We start from the raw sequence: 4,981 nt of genomic DNA on the forward strand, positions 1-4,981 counted from the left end.
TTATGTAAATATTATTCCCTGACACAAATATTATATTTACCATATATAATATAATATTATATGTCACTGTACTAATATACCAGCCGGGGACTGTGTAATAATACACTGGCCGGAGACCGTGCAATAAAACGGACAAAACAGAAAAGGGAATATGCGAAAATGTAATATGTATGCTTACATGCGTGTGTATATCTATTCGCATGCAAGTGACTGGCTGACCAACTAGCCAGAACAACAAAGCGACGATGCTGGAATATGTAACAATACGTACGTGTGTAAATCAACAATTAGGCAGCCACGAATAGGCTGTAAGCGTACGTATGTCACACGCGTATATATGAATATATTATTGTATATTTTTGTAACCGAAAATATGCAAAACAATATGATCGATACGAAAGGAGATAGAATAAAAGCGATGTTCTTCAACGAAGTTTACAAGAACAAATTACTCTACGAATTTAGAGAAAAAATAGAATAGAAATTTCTTATTTTGTTTTGTTTACAATGTTCCCTTATGACTGTCCTCAAATGGACTTTGACCGATCGTCAACAAAAGGAGGGAATACGCGACGCGTTGTAATGACGACCACACAAACAAACGAAACACTTTGTTGTTATTATTTTTGCTCACTGCACTATACGTACCAATAATTAATATAATATTTATGCTGTGGACTGTAATTGCAGCAAGCCAATGGTCTTATCCAAAAGAAGCCAATCCGTATCCGGCTCGAAGGACCAAATGTTAAGTCCGCACTATAGGGACTTGGGTGGTTGGCAGGTACAGTGCAACGAATCTCCCAATAGAGTCAGTACGCCCAATGCGTACTCGTGAGCAAAAAAGAAATAGAAAATAAAACACGATATGTTTATTAAAAGGTTGTCGACCAATGCCGATATTTATTTATTGGTAAACGATATTACCTTATTAGCACAACTATATGTGCGTAGCTTACAATTTAAGCGCTAGTGATCACAACAATATGTGTGGCCCGTAGGTTACAACGAAAGTTAACAAGTTAATCACAATGCTTGTTGACACATAGATGTCTTAAGGTGGCGCAAACTCAAAAATGTAAACAAAGGCCGTTGAAATCTGTCAGCCTCATACTATTACAAGGGTGTAATAAAAAGGAGTAGACAGATTTCAACGGCTACGGCCTTTCAAATTAAAGGCTAACTATTTAACCATTTTAAATAGCATTCTCGCTTAAACACCCTGTACCACAGACCATACATTTCACCGAAAATAACATGTTTTCATTGGGATGATTGGTCTTTGGTTTCGATGTCATAGCCATACACCCATTTTTCGTCACGAACCATAATTTTTTTGTGGTAATCTGGAGCTTCGCTGCCTCACAGCTCCTAAGCGTTCTCCGAAAAATTAAACACGACTTTTTTAGGGTGCTATTTTAGAAAATTAACCTTTATTGAATATTTTTGGAAATGAGGTTTTCTATTCACCAAGAACATTTTAGAAAATTAAATGAGAAAATTAATATTAACAAAAATGGGAGGGATTTCTATTTAGGCTTATACAATATATCGACTGATATCGAAAATTGTCTATGAAGATGTTTTTTCGCTATCCAAGAATCTGGAATGCCAAATTGCATAAACTTCAGTGGAAGTTCTTCTAAAACCTTAAAAATACCAGGACCCATTGATACACATATTAAATTCTGTACTATATAGACAATATTCCGCAAAAATGCGTTTTACCTGACAAATCCCCTTTATACCAAATTATAGTCACATCGCTAGGATAATGCGGCTAAAACCTTTAAAATATCTACAATGGATCGGTATCCTTATATGGGATATATGCCAAAACTTAAACCAATATCGATCATTTTTGGAAGGAAAAATTTACACCCAACGAGAACCTAAAACCAGTAACGGTAGTAGTAAAGTCGGACGGATACGACTTTATGATACCCTCACCACTTTGGGTATATTCAACAGATGAATCCTAACAGATGTCGCATTTTTAAAGGACCGGTAAAATGAAATTGAATCCATAAACATGTCATTCTGCAACCGATACTAAATTTTTCATTTGGTCAGATATAGAAGCTATATCTAAATCTGAACCGATTTTTCACGAAACTTAACACACATCATTCTAGGCCTAATTCATTATGCTGTGCCAAATTTCGTGCAAATCGAATGATATTAAGGGACTTTGGAGCACCATTTATATTAAAATCCATTTATATTAAAATCGGACGAAAAATATATGGGAGCTATATCTAAATCTGAACCGATTTTCACGAAACTTAACACACATCATTCTAAACCTAATTCATTACGCTGTGCCAAAATTCGTGCAAATCGAATGATATATGGGAGGTATATCCTAATCTGAACCGATTTTTCCCAATTTCAATAGGGTTCGTTCTTGGGCCAAATAAGTGATCTATGCCAAATTTCATCCAAATCGGATCATAAATGCGACCTGTACTTTGTTCACAAAAATACATGGACGGACGGACGAACGGACAGACGGACGGACATGGGTAAATCGAATCAGAAAGTGATTCTATGCATCATGCTCCCTAAAATGCCGATCAATGGGGGTACCATTATATGGGGGCTAAATGGAAACTTGGGTTAATATTAGTAATTTTTTTATAAAAAGATTTTCTTTTCAACGATAATTCCTAATATCAAATTAAAACAAATTATGTTAAAAACGTGACCGAAATGTGGGGCTACCGTTATATGGGGGCTACCCTAAAAAGTGGGAATCTTCCCAAAGTATTAAATTGATCAGTACATGTCTTGCGAATATTTCGATGTGTTGCAAACGGAATTAGCAAATACCCCCGAAGGCAAATCATTACATACCAGTCACTCTGAAATTATTTCGAACTATATGTTTTTTTAAACTACTTTTCATAAATTTACAATCTTCCCATCTGTTCCGATATAATAGAAAAAAAATCTCCACATCCCTGCTGTCATCTCCGCATATACAAATATGCGTATATGTTATTTTTTTCTTTTTTAATTATTCAAATGAATTCAAAACACATCAAAACTAGTTAAAATAGTTTGCCTCTTTGCCTTTGGCATGCCGGACAATTATGATTACATCCTCACCTTTGTGGTTGTGATTAAACTTTCGGACATATATTTTTTGATGCATATTCCATTCCGTTCTATTCAAGCAGACAGTTATTTTTATCCTTGTTGACATGTTGTCGTCCGTCATCATCATCACCACCACCACGGCCGTCATCTATCCTTTTTTCTGGTGGAGAAAAAATGTTAGGAAACTAACGAGTTTGGATTTGCATGAAAATTCATTCCGATTAAAGTTTGTAATAAAAGTCAAATTTATTACATGGTCTTCGGTTTCGGTTAACCCCTTTTTTGGGTTGAACAACCAACGGAAGTTCAAAATTATAAAGGGGTAATGGTTGGTGTCGATGTTCATGGTGCATCAACATCATCATCATTCTTCGCGTACAACAAAAAAGCCCTGATGCATTTGTCCATCAAAACGCACAACGAATAACCCCTTGTCAGAAGTTGATGACGATGATGATGATTTCATTTTACCCTTTCTCTTGTTCTAGTTGTTGTTGCTGTTGTTTGTGCACAAACAACATTTCAACTGCAATACTGAGGCTACCTCAAGCTTTCCCCTGATGTCTGTGTTTTGGATTCATCATCATTTTTTTTTAGTTTTTACAGCTTCCCAAATTAATCGTCAATATTTTTGTTTTTGGGTTAATCCTTTGTTTTGTTAAACTCGTCTTCGTTGATCCCTTCCTTTTTCCATGGCTTTCAATTTCTGTCCATCCATTCATTCAACCCTTTCCTTGTCGTACTTTGGCAGCATCGGAAACAAACGTCACTGGCCATTTACAAAGGTTTTACTTTTACTCAATCTTTGTTTTTGTAGTTTTTTTCGTTAGGCTTCTTTTTCAGAAGACAGCGGAGGGGATGCAAATAAGAAGGACAGGAAATGCAATAAAAGATACAAAAGGGGTTGTTTTCACATAGCGAAGAAGATTTATTAGAAAATCCTGAATAGACTTTTAGACGAACATTAAAGTCACTTTGTTTAATAACATGGGTGAATGGTAACCCGAGCATTTCAAAATTACAATAAAAAATGTTTTAAACAAATTTTAACGTTGCAAGGAAAGGAAAAACTTAGTACAATAAGGCACACGTCCATGGGGGGAATACTTATGCCCGATTTGGCTTTATGTGCAGGTATGAAGGTTATTTTACCAACGGTACCAACGAGTAAAACACCAAACCGAAATCTTTGGTGCAGGCACATCCTCCTGTAGAGATGAAGAAGGAACATGGTGACAGATACAGACAGCGTGTTGAGGATCTGGAAGGAGCATTTCGAAAAGCTTCTAGTATCAAATAGTGGCGATGAAGAAGATACCCCAGAACCAATAAGAGATGATGTTATAGTGTGTATACCACCTAGCCAAGATGAGGTCATAAAATCAATTAATCGGCTCAAGAACAACAAAGCAGCAGGAGCCGATGGGTTACCAGCCGAACTATTCAAGTCTGGTGGCCAGATGCTGGTCAGGAGCATGCATTAGCTGATTAGCACAATTTGGCTAGATGAATGCATGCCCAGTGATTGGAACCTCAGCATCCTGTGTCCCGTGCACAAAAAAAGGAGACAAGACGATATGTGCCAATCCCATCGCATATAAAGTGCTATCCAGTGTGCTGTGTGAATGATTGAAGCCAATGGCCAATGACATCATCGGACCATACCAATGTGGCTTCAGACCTGGCAAATCCACCATTGACCAGATTTTCACTCTGCGCCAAATCCTGGAAAAGACCCACGAAAACACATCGACACATACCACCTATTTGTTGGCTATAAAGCCGCATTCGACAGCCCTATCCGTTCAGAGGTGTTTAAAGCCATGTCTGCGTTCGGCATTCCTGCAAAATTAATACGGCTATGCAGGATAACTTTAAG

The sequence above is a fragment of the Musca vetustissima genome, unplaced genomic scaffold, assembly GCF_032173495.1.
Source record: "Musca vetustissima isolate MV318-11 ecotype Yass unplaced genomic scaffold, APGP_CSIRO_Mvet_v1 utg16925, whole genome shotgun sequence".
Lineage (NCBI taxonomy): Eukaryota > Metazoa > Arthropoda > Insecta > Diptera > Muscidae > Musca > Musca vetustissima.